Below are 18,277 nucleotides of genomic sequence, written 5' to 3'. Positions count from 1 at the left end.
CTCCATATGTGCCTTTTTTTGTTCAAGAAAAGTGCTGCACAAACATGGACCTCCTTGGGTTTGGTTTAACCTCCTCCCGACTCCCTGTACCTCAACCCAAATATTGGCTTCTCTTCTATCCCCACTCTGCTCATTACCCTTACCTCAGGGGAGGGGGCAAGGAGAAAGGGGGGTTGGAAAGTGAGATGATGATGGGGGAGCAGGCCACTAACCCTCAAGGGGGAGAGTACTTTTTTTTCTCCACAGAATTGGGAGTAGCCATGCAGACCCTACCATGGTACACCAAACCATGAGGGCAAGTTGCCTGCTGGAGGAATACATGAAAAGAGACAGCTACATACTGGCTCCCACCAGAGCCATACTGGCCCTCTCCCTAGAAATACGTGTGACAGAGAACAGCACTAAACTTACAGGCTGGGGAGAGGAGCCAGCATGCCATGCCCACCCAGAAGCAGACCAGGAAGGAAGAAGAGAAAGGGACAGATGGTCTGGACCCCATACTGGCACACCAGGCCTGGAGAAGGACATTCCTGGGGGAGCGGCTGGGACACAGAGGGGACTATGGGGTTGACAATAATTAAAATCATGCTGACCCCTTACTGGAGCATTCTGTGACAGAGGAAAATTCTGGGGTCACATGGCGGGGAGGTAGTGCAATCTGAACAACCCCACCTACCCCCATTGGGGTAAACCAAGAAGGGAATATAACAGATCAGCAAGTGGAGCAAAGCAAAACTATAAAACACCTGGAGAGCTCCTAAAATGGACTTCAGGCTGGGAGGGGCAGCTCCCAGAGGTCCCCCAGGACCAGTGGGGAGATAGTCATGAAGGTCAGTGAACAGACCTATAATTATGTATATATTTTCTCTTTCTTTCTCCTTTTCTTTTTTCAACTTTTTGTTTGGTCTATGTCATAATCTGTTTGCCTACTTATATAAGATAGGTATGGGAAGCAAGCCTGAGGAGAAAGTAGCAGACCGATTGTCCCAGGGGGACTTGAGCGGAGAGGGTGGCAGGGGAAGGGTGGGGTGAGCAGACAGTGCCACAGACAGGAGAACAACTAGGGAATTAGATTCAACAATTAAGAGGAGATAGAGATCCCTGGGTGTCAGAGCAACAGCAAACTAGCTAAGAGGAAGTTCTAAGAGGCGGAAATAGGGATAAAGTGATGGTGGGGCAGGAGTGAGGTAAAAGGAGATAGATGCATCTAGGAAGCAAAGCAATGGATAGAGGTATAAGCATATGGATAGAACCCACTTGCATAAACTTCCGGGTTTTATATCACACATTATTACATTGCTATATTCAATCAAGTGCTCCTTAGGGTATTTACAGTTTTTCATCCACGCAATCGAGTATTCTTGCATTCTCATTCCTCTCATTTTTATCATTAGTTTGCTATACCCCAGATTTGAATGTCTTTGTACAGTCAATAAAACATAAGTAAATATATATCTAGATCCACCTGACATCATCAATAATATCCCTTATTCCATGTCTTCTTCTGAATTTGTCTTGAATTTCTGTTAACTTCCTGGTGATGTACTCCTACCACCACTTTTTAATTAAGTATCTTTAGCATGTGATATCAATATTTTTGATAGAGTCTGCATTTTGGTGGGTCACCTTTGCTTGAAATGGGCACATAGCTTGATCTACTCCAGTTGGTTCATTTAATACCCATCTTCCTCATTATTGGCATAAATGTTGTCCATGTCTAGTGCTTTGTCTTTTTATTGAAATATTTAAATTGGTCATTTATCAATTCCTTAAGCTTTATTTTTTACTAATAAATTCAGTGCATCTTGGATTCTTCCTTCAGTACTATTGGTCACCAGTCTTTTGCTACCTTCATTTGAGTGTGTTCTTGGTGTGTTTGTGTGTGTTCTTCACTTATTATTGTATTATGAATATGTGTTCATGTTTTTAAAACAGTCTAAGGCAAATAACATATTTAATGATTATGTGGTTCTTGAATTTCAGATTCACGTGGTTGTGAAATGTAAAGATCGAAATGTGAGCTACTAGTACTATAAGGAAGTGGGTGTTAACAAACCAAGGGACAAGGGAACAGCAAGTGATCCAAAATCAATGGCGAGGAGAGTTTAGAAAGCCTGGTGGGGCTTGATCAAGGGCAATGTAACTGAGTGGAATTACTGAAACCCAAATGAAGACTTGGCATGATAGGGGTACAAGACAAAAGAAAAAGGAAATAAATGAAGGAACTAGGAATCAAAGTGTATTTATAGATGTCCAAATATAGGGATGTACATATGTAGATATATTTATATATGATAAGGGGAAATAGATCTATGTGCATATATTTATAGGTTTAGTATTAAGGTAGCAGATGGACATGGGGCCACTACTCAAGTACTCCTTCAATGCAAAAAAACTTTGTTCTACTAACCTGGTATTCCATGATACTTACCTTCCCAACACAATCGCTGAAGATAGAATGGGTGCATAAGCAAATGTTGTAAAGAAAGCTGATGGTGCCTGGCTATCAAAAGAGATAGGGTCTGGGGTCTTAAAGGCTTGAAGGTGAACAAGCGTCCATCTAGCTCAGAAGCAAAAAAGCCCACATGGAAGAAGCACACCAGCCAGTGTGATCACGAGGTGCCAAAGGGACCAGGTATAAGGCATCAAAGAACAAAAATAATAACAACATTTCATTGTGAATGAAGGGGAGTGCAGAGAAGAGACCTGAAACCCATCTGTAGGCAACCGGACATTCACTTACAGAAGGGTTGCATAGAAGAAACAAGTCAGTCAGGGTACAGTATAGCACCAATGAAAAATACAACTTTCTTCTAGTTCTTTAATGCTTCCTCCCCCTTCTATCATGATCCCAATTCTACCTTACAAATCTGGCTAGACAAGAGTATGTACACTGGACAGATAAGAACTGGAAACACAGGGAATCCAGGACAGATAAATCCCTCAGGGCCAATAATGAGAGTAGCAATACCAGAAGGGTAAGGGGAAGGTGGGATAGAAAGGGAACTGATCACATTGATCTACATATAACTCCCCACCACCCAACAGAAAGTGGATGAAGGGAGACACCAGACAGTGTAAGACGTGACAAAGTAATAATAATTTATAAATGATCAAGGATTTGTAAGGGAGGGAGGGAAATGAGGAGATGACACCAAGGGCTCAAGTAGAGAGAAAATGTTTTGAGAATGATGATGGCAACATATGTACAAATGTGCTTGACACAATAGATGGATGGATGGATTGTGATAAGAATTGTATGAGCCCCCAATATAATGATTTTTTTAAAGGAAAGAAAAAATGCTAAAAATAAAAATAAAGAAATAATCTTATAAATGAGAACATTAAAAATTAAATAAAATGTAATTGATTTAGGAACAAACAAGAATTATGACCTTCAATAATCACTTAAATTCATTACTTATTCTCAACTTTCTTGAAGCAGAATGTCTGTTTAACATTACTTGTTTTTGTTTTGTTTTGTTTTTAACTTCAGGCTAACTAAAATGAGCCTTTCAGTAACTCTAATGAAAGAGGATGTGTAACCCAACTATTAATGAAAGTTTTTAAAACAACAGTCTTCTGATATAAGTGCTGCCATAGTTCATATAGCCTATATATTTGAGAAAAATAAATATTATCTGCCAAGTTTCCATAGTTGCTTCTTAATTGTACACGAGGAAAAGGTATCAAGCAAGGAGAAAGTTGATCTCCCCAAACATTTCAGTGTGTGTGTGTGTATATATATGTATGATCTAATGACACTATCAGTGTACTAGAATCTAAAAATATTAAGGTCAGGTCTGTTTTATTTAAATCTTTGTTTCACTGAGCCACAGTACATGACATACACTAATTACCTGTTTATTTGACCATTATGTGAATAGAATTATATTTCTAGTCACCTATTATATCCATAAATAGAGAAGAGATGACTCAAGACACTCAAAAAGTAATATTGCTGTGATGTTTTATGTAGGTGACTCAGATATATAAATAAAATGAGTTGACTTAGTCCAATAGAGCATAATGACAAATGACAGCAGTCATGCTGGAATTCAACATCAACAGCAAATAATTAAACATTGAATGAACCTGACAGAAGACCTTTAAAATGTTGCCAAACTCTATTTGGAGAAACTGAATGTTTACAACAAGCCTAATGATTTCATCAGTCTTAATTATAATTGTGGTTTCGTAAAAGATGCAGATCCACTAAAAGTAATGAAGAATGTGTCAAATGTTTGAAGGGAAACAATTAACCACTGCCCAAATAGTCATTGTTTCGCGAATAATCAGAAACTGGGGGAAAAGATGGTAATTGCGAAAGAAAGTCTATTGTCTGTGGAACTCGGGCGGCTCCCTTACACAGCAGCTTTCTACTGTGAGTCCTTGAGATTCATTCCCGGCTACTGCCCCTCACCTGGTATGCGTCCAATTGTTGTGTCTATTTGTTTTCTAAAATGCTTTTGCAATTTCAAAATGAGATTTACAGAGACAACTGGTGTGTAAATCTTCGTATTATTTCACTTAGCATTTGTGTACGACTACTTAAACAAAATGTGTTTTAAAGGAAGTCCAAGCATTTGGATGCAGGCTTTCTTATAGTTAAAGTCATTGAAAATATTCTCAAGCGTAAAATTATAAAATTGTGTAAATTGATGAGTCTCTTGAATACTGGCAAAATATTTTTATTATCTTTAATATATAATACGTCTACAAGTTTTAGCATCATTAGGCTCATACAGTTTATGTCTTACATTACTGAGTTATCATTTTTAAATACATTACCGGCTTTGACAAGAGCAAACATAGTACATTATAAACCATATGTGGCATTCCATGTATTGTGTTAACCTTGTATATATGTTTAGAAAGGATGCTTTTGGTTTACTTCCAATTTTTAATATATTTGCAGTGATAGCATACGTTTTATGTAAATCATATTGTTTGTTTACTTTCGGAAATTTTTCCAGAGGAAAGCTGTAGTTTATAAATACATAGTTTGTTGATTTTGTTTGTGTTGTGAAATTTAACTCTAGAAAGAAAAACACAATAAGCTTTAAGAATGATAAGACATAAATTGTGTTCTCAAAAATCAATATTATATGTATTTTCTTTTGTTCTAACTTAATAGGAAACTTAAAATCATTTCAATTTTCATCTATTTAATTGCTATTGAGGTGGTAGTTTTATATATGAAATGGAATGTTGCTCAGAGGTCTTTGTGTATAGATTGTAGGTGGCTGGAAATGGCAGATCACTGAGAAGAAGAATTGAGCTCTGTATTTGCCCAAGAGTGATTCCATGAGGCAACCTTCCTTATCCTGCTAGTCTTTATCCCTCCAGCCTTCTTATCCTATTCTGACACCAACTGTGCCTGTCAAGGCCCTCCATTTATTTGCTAGGTCTGGGAGTTCATTGTAATGACCACACAGAACCCACAGACGATACTCAGGAATATAGGGGTTCAATAAGAAACTTAATAGGGTACAGCAAGCCAAGATCAAAAACCTCTTCTTCAGCCAAATTAGCAGGCATATTGCTCTCTGATTTTAGGCCTCTCAGCCAGACAGCCCTTTGACCTGGGCCCAGCTCCAGCAAGTGTTACACAAGCTCTTAGGGTGCTGATAAATGCCCCAAGAGCACCTCACTTTGCAAACCAGCTGCCAGCCTGAAGTCACTCATCTTTATTTGTTCTAAAACAAATGGGGAAGTCTAAAGTTATGTCTCATGGTGTCAGCACCGTCCTTCTGCTTCCACCGTTGACTTTACCATTGCTACTGTCACCTCTCTGCAACAAAACAAAAGAGAACAGGGCAACACCAAAACTCATCGTCAGTGCTGACACATAGCGACCCTGTAGGTTAGGGTAGAACTGCCCCTGTGAGTTTCCAAGACGGCAACTCCGTGGGAGACTGCAAAGCCCGGTCTTCCCTTGGAGCTGCTGGCGGGTTGATTGGCTGCCCTAGTGGATCACAGTCCAACTCATGATCAGTTCGCCCCTAAGGCGCCTGTGACCTTTCTGCATGGGATTTTGAGAAGACATTCCCCACTCGCTGTTCCTTTTGTGATGGTCATGAGACTCTATGTTGATGCTTCTGACCTGGCTCACTCTTGTACCCTGTAGAATGGAGAAAGTGACTGAATTTCACCACATGGATGAATCACACAAAAATATTTCACTTCACGACCAGCCAACCCACAGGTGGATGCCTAAAGTCCTAGAATTGTCCCTGGGTATATTGACCTACTCATTCAAAACATGGCACCAATTTTGCTCTAACCACTCTAGTTTTTGAGATACAGAACATATGCCATCTATAACATTTTATGTGCTCACCCACAAAATTCAGGATATTTTAATGTAATATTAGCTAGCTTGAGATAGAGGAAGTGCACACTGACTTTATTTAAAGTGGTGTGCATTGTACTAAGTATTTAGGTCAAGTTATATTTCACATAGTGTCCTTTGAGGCAAAGATATACTTGAACACTGTTAATTACATGAACTTGGAATTTTCCCCATGTGTCACTTTACCTTTATTAGGGCTGAATAGCAGACGGTTTCAATTTGTTATCTTAAACAGGGACCAGAAATAAGAGTTACTAGCCCTGGTGATGTAGTGGTGAAGCAATGGGCCATGATCTACATAGGTGGCAGTTCAAAACCATCAGCAGCTCTGCAGAGAAAAGACTGGGATTTCTACTCCTGTAAATAATTTCTAGCTCATAAACATGGGTCAGCATTGACTCAATGGTAGTGAGATACAGTAAATCAGGAATCCTATTGGAATAGTGGGTTATATGATTGACTGCTAATCACAAAGTCAGCTATTCAAGTCCACCAGCCACTCTGCCAGAGAAAGACGGGATTTCTGCTCCATAACGATTCACAGCCTCAGAAGCCCATAGGAGAAGTTCCACTCTGTCCTGTCGGGTCACCATGGGTCACAATCAAGTGACTGGTAGCGAATTTAGTACAATAAAGAGATATTCAAATGTTCTAAAGCTCAAAATAGGTCTGACAGAGTTTAAACTCCTTGATTAAAAGGAAAATGTTCCACTTTTGGTATAAGATGGCACAAATTCTCCACCTGTGCACAGAAACTCACAAAAGAAAAGGTAAAATTTTTCTTATTAACAAGCCTGGAGTCAACATCACCTTGGAAACATTTACCATGAATAATCCATTGACTCTACATACTTAAAATGTGTTCTGAAATGTTACTCTATAATTTGAAGAAAAGTACATATCTTCAAAATATTTAGGAACATTGCTGTAAACTTCTTTGTGTCTTTGCTGCCTTGTGCTTACTTAGTATCCTGTAACTAAGAATTTCTTTTTGTATTAACTTGAGAAAATTGGGGACAATTATTTTATTGACTGATAATAAAGCAAATTGCTTATTAGGATATGTTCCATTTTTCAACATAAAATTCTGTATATATTAAATTATTACCCTATGGTTAGCCTAACTTTATATATAGAATACAGATGATCACTCCATTTGTGAATGATGAGTTGATCTACTTCTTCTGTTAGGATATACAGGCTTGGAAACCCTATGCAGGATAACTGTAAGAATCAACTGGATAAAGGAAACTAGAAGTGAGATTGGTAAGCTTATTGTGACAACCTGGCCAATGAACACATGTGGGATTAATTGAAGAGTGGAGAGATAAAATGCTCAGCGAGCCTCGCCTCTCTTGTCTCTTGCTTTTTGATGATGGGACCAGTGTGCGGCTGCCTTAGCTGGTCCTCTGCCTCAATTTACAAGCTACACTCCCTGTGGGACACCTAACCCATGGACTGTGTGTCACTGTAGTTTGAGGTTCCTTCAAGACCTGCTTGGCCACACTACTGGAGTATGCATCGCTGAAGCTTGGGACTGTCGGACCTTGTCATCTGGCTGACTGTTGGTGACCTGCCTTGCTGTTTGCTGCCTGTAGCCAAACAGTCTGAATTTCTTTACAGGGTACTTAGCTGTCTACTTCCTTGACTTGGAACTGGCGACCCTCAAAACTTGAAGGACTGCCAGTGAATTAGCTATCACATGGAATGGTTGCAGTGAGCCATTTGTAGTTCTCTATAGAGTAATGAGCTGTTTATTTTGTACGTTGTGTTTCTATCTATCTGTATGAATATATATAAAATCATGTGTCCTGGTTTTGTTTCTCTAGGGAATCCTGTCTAACATATAAGTGAATGTAAATGTGAAGTGTAAACTAGTGAAACAGAAAGTAAATGACAAGAATCCCAGTGTGTTAGTCTGGGTAGGCTAGAAAAACAGATCTAGGGAGATGCTAATATGTTTATAAGAAAGAGCTTTTGGTAAACAGTAATTGTATATTAAGAAAATATCCCAGCCCAGTCCAGATCAAGTCCAAAATTTGGTATTAGCCCACATGTTTGATACCAGTCTGTAAATTCCTCTTCAAACTCATGCAAAATATGCAATGATGCTGAGCACAGGAGGATCACAGGCCAGGGGGGGGAAAGTCTTGTGGATCCAGGGGTGGTGGAAGCATCTCAGTGCTGGTATAGGTTTCCACATGGCTCCTCCCGCTCCAGAGCTCTGGCTCTATCAGCGTGGCTTGTCAACAGGAATGTCTTGTAGGGAGAGTGTGTGTCCCACCTCCAGTGAGCTATTTATCTCTATAGAGCCTCCAAATGAAGTCATCAAGTTGCAACCGTCACTCTTAATAGTTTCAAGTTGACACCAGATTATGTAGCTACCACACCCGGGGCGGGGGGGGGGGGGGCGGGAAATACAAACTTGGTGTCAGCTCTCTCTAAAAAACATAAAATGCTTATAAGAATAGTAAACATCTGAAGAAATTTGAAAGAAAAGTTAGAATCTGAAATTTCACATATGACACTTTAATTACAGAATTGTGAGAACCACAGAAAATGAGTCAGCTTGAGATAAGCGTGGAAAAATATCATTTGGGAGGGTTGGGATGTTTTTGTTTGTTTTTAAATACATTATTTGAAGATCTAATCCAAAGCAAGGAAAGGAAAATAAAATATTAACCAAAAAGCGTAAACTAGAAATATATTAATGTGAACTCTCATATTAATGATCTATGTATAATCTTAAAATAGGCTTAAATATTATTCAAAATTGTTAACCAACCATTTTTATCTTGAAAGAGTTGTCAGCTATTAGCCTGAGAAGTGTGAAGGATAAATGAAGTGAACAGAGGAGTGGATGGGTGAAGTACAGAACATTTAACCTAGATCTCAAATAGCTGAACAAAAATTGATGTGGTGATTCCAAGCATGGGAGAATGCCCAACACATCTATTTACCAAAACTATATTCTAAGAAATTATCTTCTTTAATTGTGACCCTTAGGCTCAATCATAAATTTATATTCTTAAATTGTAATATAAAAATAAATATAATAAACAGAAATACCTTTAGCAATACTTAGTAATGTCAGAAATATGCAAGTGAAAGGATAAGCATTTACAGGAAATATAGGGAAAAATAAACTACCAAGATGTATGGGATACATAATAGAAGATTATGATAACAACAGATCATATAAAATATATGACAAAAGGAGGAAATCAGCCTTTATTTTAAGGGCAAGTTGAACACATAGTGTATTATAATTCCTCCAATAGTCTTCTGCCCAGAAAAAAAAGTTTTCTTTCCACACAAAAGCTAAAAGTAAGATGATGAGCAAAGATTTATCAAGCAAATGTTAAAAAAGAGAAAACAGATGTGGCAAAATTAATATCAAGCAGAATAGAGGAGAAAGCAAGGAGAATGTGCTGGGATAAAAGAAGTAGATTTATATTGATGAAAAGATATAAATCCACAAAAGCCTGCAATGATCATGAACCTTTGCTGACAAATTACATTTCATGAAAGATTTATCAAGCAAAATCCATTAGATATGAAAAGAGAAATTGATAAAAACACAATGGCCGTCAGAGAGTTTAGCACACCAATACAGACGCACAGTAGTTCAAGTAATTCTAAAGTGGGAGCACATAATTTTAGAGTAACATAGTCAATACTGTTAGAATAATTTCAGCCATTGTATTCTCCATAAGAGCCTGCTACGGAGAGAGCATTTTGTCGCTGCCACAGTACCTGTGGGAGGGATGGCAGAGGTAAAAGGTCACGGCTACTTGTGGTTCTGGGTTTCTCCAAACCTTGCTCTCTCATCTGAGAAGGGAACATGGCTGATCCAGGAAAGATATACAACACAGCTCTCAGTTTCCAATTCTGCAGACTGTCTTAGAAAAGACTAGTCCTTCAGTGTCTCAGACAAGGCTAAAATCATGCCATCTATAAAAAATAATCACTTTTAATTCTGATCTTCAGGCTTTTTAATTGTCCCACAAACTCCACTAGTCAAGGTATGTGCATCCTATTCTCTCAACTATTACCTACTCATAAGGCTACATCTCTAACATTGCTAATAATCCAGAATCCTTCAAACAACCTCACACTTGTAAATATACAGGCAGTGCACAGTGTTTATTACTCCAACTCTGAAACTAATGTTCTGAATTCGTATTTTGTGCAAAATATTTTGAGCTATGAGTAGGGTTGAAAAAAATACCATTTCGAGAGACGTGCGTGTGAGAGCGAGCGAGCTCAGGGAGAATTTTATATTCTCCGCAGGTCAGCTTTTTGAGGGGACAGGAAGACTGGGTAACAGGACGTTTTGTGGTTCGTGAAAGCGAATTGTTCGCTGGTTTCCTTGGCAGTTTTCCTTATCGCTACTCTCCTTTTCTTGAGCTCTGCCAGCTCTGTTCCCTGAGACTGATTCAGATACTTGCTTCTAATACAGACACTATGGTTTGCTTCACTGACAGCTTGCGATTAAAAAAAAAGGGCTACATGGATTTCTTTATCTTGCAGATGCTTCAAAAGACCTCTGACTGCCTTTCTTCAGTTTAGCAATAATCCTCCTACGTGGGAGTTAGTAGGACTACAAAATGGTGTCATCCCAGCGATTAGTCAGCATCACCTCCAGCATTTACTACCTGTATGTACACATGCACACACCCATAAACACACACCTATATGTAAATAGTGATTCTTTTAGACATTGGTCATATTTACTGTCTGGGTTAAGTTTGCTCTCTCCTTTATAGTACTTAATCAAGAGAATATAATTTAATGTAATACCTTACCAAGTTCTTTTCTAATCAGTTATTACATATACTCTTTTAAAATTTGAATGGACTTGTGTATATGTGTGTGTGTGTGTGTGTGCGTGTGTTTACACAATGGTTGCTCTTTGGTAAACGATTAAGTTTTGAGTGAACAAAATTTGAGAATCTGTTTGGTTTTAATGAGGCTGCATTTAACTCTGCTATTGGGGTAAAAATGAAGTAAAAATCTCAATATATTTAAATTTTTTACCAAAAAATGTAGAAAGATATAATTTAAGCAAATGGACAATTTCCTCCAGTTCTTCCTACCCTCTCCTTTAAGCATAATGTCTTTGTCTTTTATGGTAACATTCTCACATTTTACACTCACTTTCTGCCTGGGTACTAAATTCTTGGTTTTCTGCAGCTCTATCATTGACCTGTTTTATTACTCAGAAGTTTAGTTACTCAGCACTACTTAGATGAGATCATTAGTTCCCCATAGAATAAATATTCTTGGAATCCTTAAGAGTGAGGTGCTGTGCAAATACACACCAGGGGATCCTAGAATATTTTGGAGGTTAGAAGACCTCCTGCACAGTCATGTAGGTTATATAATATAAATATATTGGGGAGGGTCAGTTCCTAAAACCAGCAAAACAGTCACATCATCAAAATCAGAAAACAATTTAATTCACAGTTTTCAGGAGAATTAAATGTATACAAAGAATTTAAACATGGAGTGTTAGCTAGTTCTGGTAAGAGTTGCCAACATTGTAGACAATAATGCATCCTGGATGCTCAAACCAATGGTTGTAACATATACAAGCAGCTGATATGTGATTTCATATATAAAACTAAGCCACGCATTGTCTAATTAAGGTACGAAGTTAAATTTCAGGAATTAAAAACAAATAATTAGGTGTCCGGTTAACAGAGAAGGATTAAAAACAAAAAGTGCAGAAGACACCATTTATGTACGTGAAATATGATGAAAGGATACATACAAATATCAATATTAAAAAGCATAATATAAGACTAATACATTTAGCAGAAACAAGAGTCATGCTTGAATTAATAAAAGTTATTATATAAAATAAATGCTGTAATTTTAAGAAATATGTGAAAAGCAATTAAAGGAAGAGGGTAAAGTTAGAATCTTGCTCAAAGTGTAATCACGGAAGCTGTGCCAGGTCACAAATGGGTGGATATCAGTTGAAAATACAAAAAAATACAAAACCCCAACCAGACTCATAGCATTGGGTTAATGCTGACTCCTACCAACTCCTGGTAGGGTCCTGAAGAGGTGGCCGGTTATGGGAGTAGAAAGCTCAGTCTTTCTCCTGAGGAGTTGCTTGTGTGTCAGACTGCCGACCATGAGGATTGCAGCCCAACTCGTAATCACTACGCCACCAGGGCTCCTTACAAAGGTACAACGAATGTAGACAATAGTTTATACATTTTCATAGCAATTTGACATGTTTAAGGGGAAAAGTGTGTTTTTATAAAAGCATTGCTTTGCAAAGAATTGGCTATTTTTAGTAGTATTTCACTAGAATTGGTTGGAGAAATACTAATTTAGAATAAAATCTGACATAACAGCTGACAGAAAATATCAGGACATAACTAGTATGTGGTGTGGTTTGAGGTTGCTTTTTGTTGTCGTTTTGTCTGATTGTATGAGCATCCATTCAAATATTTTATAATCTACTAGGAATTACTAATATAAGAATATATTTAGTTGGCTTACTTTTGGCATATCTTTGGGAAAGATCAATCATTTGAAAACAGAATCACCATGTAGTAAAGTAGTGAGTCAACAAAGACAGGAAAACTCTCAATAGCCACAACCATGAACTCCAATATCTGGATGGCCATGAAGATTACACAGAACCTAGAGGCATTTCATGGTGTTATGCTTAAGGTTTGCCATCAGTCACAGTACTCAAGGGTAACAAATGATAGCAATTACATGAAAAATAAAAGCTGCGTGTCTGCTAAGAATATATTCTAAGTGGTAAATGTTATAGGGAAAAGCTCTTGTGAGAATCAGTCAAACACATAATAGAAAATGAATGGTAAAACATTAGTTTTGAGCCTAGATAAAAGCCAGAGTGGGCAGGTCTGAGTGACGTTAACTGCTTTCTGTCAATGGGAACATAGATTTCTTTCCCCTTACAAGTCACTATGAAAGAGTAAAGAAACAGAAAATTTAGCCTAATTTGCACATGGATTTAGCTAGAAGTGTGATTGTCTTGTAATGAATTATGAAAATATCTCATATCTTCTAATGTCAGATCAATCTATATAAAAGACACATCTAAACTATGGAACTCTTCAAATTTTCTAAATAGATACACAACTTCTGCATTAGTGGAAATATTCCACACAGTGTTTATTTACCACTAGCTAAAAAAGCAAAATAGGATGGCTTTTAAGTTTAGGTTTATAAAAATAAATATACATTCATATTTATTTGCAATCATTATCAATATCAAAAGAAACCAAAAAATAAAGAAACAAAAACAATACTATAGGTATGAAGAGAGCTTTCGTAACTTCAATGTGAGAATGTTTGGATGTTATATTTTGGTATATATTTTTAGTTTGCGTTCCATAATACTATTGTTGCAAAGAAATGCTCCATGGTGATTCATTTGTCCATCTAGTAAACCACTTAAAATTAAATAGGAATGTTGGTAAAAGTCATCTCAGATGTTCTCCCCACTGGTGGCTCTTCTTTAATGGTTCCAGGATTCTGTCTCTGTTTCTGAGATAGTTCTTTTATACAAATAGGAATGGAAAATCTGAGCAATCCCCTCTATTAGTGTTTTACTCACTTTATTTGTGTAGTCCCACCCAATCACTTGGTGGGAGGTACAAAGACATGGGTAGAAGAACTATATTTAAGGAATTTTACTTTATCAGGGTCATATTTTAAGAGCCCAAGTACAGAATTATAGAATTGAAAGTAGAAACAGAAATAATAGAATTCAAAAAGAGGGGAGTAGAAGAAGTAGCGATTACTCAGAATGACTTAGACTTGTCATTCTCAGACATTTCATGTTTAGACCTGTGTCTTTAATGCAGTTTTATCTACACTTCCTCTGCTAATTGGCTGTACTTCCGTAAGTCCTGTGTTTGACATAAAATCCATTGACCTGGTTGTCAGACATGCCTGATAGGAGTTGTCAGCTCCATGACAAGCACACCTGTGAAAACCATGTGCTTGCTTCCTGCCTCACATCAGTCATCTGAAAAGTCGTTATCAAAACAAACAAGTACCAGCTGTGTTTGGGAAAGGGCACTAAATTTTGAAAGGACATTTTCTTAAAGGAAAGAACACAGACATTTGAAGACACATTCCTCAACACTTCTCTAAATTTGTTCCCCAAATACTTTCTGTGTGTTGAATAAAGAATATAAAACAAAATATAGATTGAAATCTAACTTATCTAAAAAAGAAGGTATATATCCAAGGTAACTGTGTAGATGTTGAGACGTCTTCAGAAGACAAGGAGCATCACCCACTCGCTCACTCACTCACTGTCATCAAGTTTATGCCGACTTATAGCAACCCTGTAGGACAGGGTAGAGCTGCCCTTTAGAGTTTCTGATAGTGTAACTGTTAACAGAAGTAGAAAGCCCCATCTTTCTCCCTCGGAGTGGCTGGTGATTTTGAACTTCTGACCTTGCAGATAGCAAGCAAACATATAACCACTATACTGCCATGGTTCCTAAAAGGAACATTGGAAGAAAATTATGGCCCAAAATGCTCACAACATACGTTCCTTTTTCTACTTACCTAGTGTTCTATTAATTCTTTTCGGAGGAACTATACTCAAAGGAATTTTACTGGGAAAAAATGCAGGTTAGTCAATAATGGGGGCTGATAGGAGATGCTTAGGTATCTCTCCCAACATGTAAGGAAAGACCTGAGAAAAGTTAGCCTTGCTTTCCCAAATCACATTTTACCTCAGAGTCCTTGAGAATTATGTCTTAGGTACTTTCTTTTGATTAGCAAAAGTATATTAATGAGGTTTCTGGGAAGGGAGGTCCTTCTCCAGGGATGACAGAGTTTATCTTATTTCACAAATTCTAGTGTTTTTTTGTTGGTTTCTTAAAGGGTTGAAATTTTTTTCTAGTCACTTAATCACTGAAGGAAATACACCATTGATTATGATCCCTGAGTATGAAAGGTCTATCTATATTTTATACTTTCTTGATGATAAAATAAAATTGACTATGTAACTTCAAAGATTATAGTCAGACAAATTTATTATTTTCATAAATACTTGAAAAAGAACATTTTGTATGAAATATAAATGAGTAATGTTACTCATAGACCCAGAAGAAGAAGGAATTGCCTGCTGACTAATGAAAATATAATTGATCTAGAATATACTTCCAAACAGTAGTATACCCCAAATCCCACTGCTGTTGAGTCCATTTTGACACACACCCCTGTGGGACAGAGAACTAACTGCTTCTTTGGGTTTCCAACCTGTGCACTTTATAAGATCAGACATCTTCAACTTTCATCCATGGAGCTTCTCATCCGCTGACATTGTAGTTAAAAGTCCAAAGCTTAGCCTGTTGTACCAGCTGGAATAATAATACTTTTCTGTTTATAATCTCATAAAATTATAAAAGATATTATATTGTTGTTGTTATTAGGTGCCATTAAGGCAGTTCTGACTTATAGCAACCCAATGAACAGCACAATGAACAATTGTCGGGCCTTGCACCATTTTCACAATTGGTACTATAACTCAGCACGTTGTTGCAGCCACTGTCGCAACTGAACTTCTCCAAGGTTTTCTTCCTTTTTACTCACCATCTATAACACCAAGTCCAATTCCAACAATTGGTCTTGTTAGGCTTCTCGAGTAATTAATACCTCAATTTTTGGCTTTGCACGATGAAAGAATTCATGCCAAAGTACATTGTGTAATCCAAGTGGGTTTTTGTGAAGGACAGGACAAGTTTCAGGTTTTATAGTCTCATGAAGGTTTGCAACTGGGCACGAGCAACCTCGTAGAAAAGTGCACCCATGCATGCAGAACTGAGGGGTACCCCAGGCATTTAGGGGTTATGGGAACCAGGGCAAGAGGCCACGGAGGCCAGATAGTGAGGGGCCAGCACGCAGAGGCAAGAGCATGGGCCAAGAGAGCGAGGGGCCAAGAAAGGGGCAAGAGAGTGTGCCAGAGTGTGCTCCCTGCCTTTTGTCTAGCCCATCCCCTGGCTGGGGAAAGGTATATATGAAGTTACTGGTTGACTCCATCGGCTGGTTTGTGCCCACCTGGGTGAGGTCATGAGCCTGACCCTAGTTTGGCCTGCCCAGGTGTACCTCCCACCTGGCTTCAGGGCTCGAGTTTGAGCATGCTCAGCTCAGGGTCTTCCCAGCTGTCTAATGGTTGCCTTATTTCCTTCCAGCCTCCTTTATGGGGGTCTTTGCAGGCATGGGAGGGACAACCCCTGTCCCTAAATATAGCTACTTAACATTTCCTCATCAAAGGAATATAGACCCAAATGTTTAGGAGTACTGGGAGATAACATCTCACTGCTTCCTGCTGGCTAGTGGACATGATGATATGGGGCTTTTGGGTCCGCATCCTTCCTAGTTTGTTGGGAGTGGTTGTCTGCCTAGGGGTCCACGGTGATGAGGTTGGGGTGATTCAGAAACTGGTGATCCTGGGTTGCCAATCTTGGCTTTGGGTTGTTGGTAAGCTGACAATATCTGGAAGAAATGAAACAGGTAAACAGTTTATGTAAGGTTGAGACAGAAGTGCAGTAGTGCCCTTGGAAGTGTGGGATAATGTCACTGGAAGAATTGAAAAGGAAATTTTAGGACTGACAGGCATGGATACCAGTTTATTTTAAACACAGGGATTTCATGAAAGCATTTATTAGCTTAAAGAATGTTGTGCGTCTGAGGTAGGGTTTTCTGTGAAGCATATATCTGTCTTGGGGAGTTGGTAAAACACCATCTTAAGACCATCTAAAGGTTCACAGGAGTACTTGTCTGTTTGCGCTGCGTCTGGGGCGTCCGGTGGTGATGGTTTCCATGGTTTACCTGTGAATGGTGGATTCAAGCCCTGGAACTGTAATGGCAGTGGAGGTAGAGAGAATTAGTGGTTAGGGACCCCTGCAGCCTGGCTGGAGCTGGGAATTGGGGCAAGCATCCTTCCAAGTTTGTTTAAGAAATAGGTCTCTTGGCTGGCACAAAGGCGGTAGCTCTTTTTCCCCTTGGATGAGCCCACCCTGACGGAATGCCTCTGCATTGGGATACTCATATTGAATATTGCTGCATTAAAGTTTCCTCAGTGTCTATATTTGGCTCTGAGAAAGGCAGCCCATATAAAACTTCACAGGGGCTTAAACACATAGGTTGCTGTGGAGAAATTCTGAGACATACAGAGCTATTGACAGTGCATCTTTCCAGTGTACCTGAGTTTCTTGTGTCAGTATCCTGAGGGTTAGCTTTAAGAGTTGGTTAATTCTTTCTACCTGCCATGAGGACTACGGCCTGCTGGTGCAATGGAGATAATAGGTTATTGCTAAGTGTTGAGAGACTGCCTGGACTCTCTCACTCACTCACTCTCTCACTCACTCTCTCACTCACTCACTCTCTCACTCACTCTCACTCGCTCACTCTCTCACTCACTCACTCTCACTCACACTCTCTCACTCACAAAAAGAAAAAATAAAAAATAAATTAAAAAAGGAGAGACTGCCTGAGTGATTTGAGAGATGAAATCACTATGCAGTGATTTGGGAAAACCAAATCAAGGAATTACTTCCTGTAGTAACCTTTTAGACCCTTTGTAAACCTTTTCAGTGTGGGTGGGATATGATTCAATCCACCCAGTATAGGTATCTATGAACACTAGAAGATGCTTTAATCCTTGGATGGCTGGAACCTGGGTACAATCTATCTGCCAGTCTTTCCCAAGGTAGATTCCTTGTGCTGGACAGGCTGAGCAAAGTGATGCCTAAGTGCTTTTTGGAGACTGCTGTTCTGGCAGGTGGCACAGTGAGAGGTTACTGAAATGATAATTGCAGTTAAGTTGGGCCCACAGAACTGTTGAGGGAGCAGGATGAAGGAGGGTTCATAGCTAAGATGGGTGGTATTATGGAAAGCTTTTACAAT

This window comes from Tenrec ecaudatus, chromosome 7 (genome assembly GCF_050624435.1).
Source record: "Tenrec ecaudatus isolate mTenEca1 chromosome 7, mTenEca1.hap1, whole genome shotgun sequence".
Lineage (NCBI taxonomy): Eukaryota > Metazoa > Chordata > Mammalia > Afrosoricida > Tenrecidae > Tenrec > Tenrec ecaudatus.
This window is presented reverse-complemented; position numbering follows the sequence as displayed.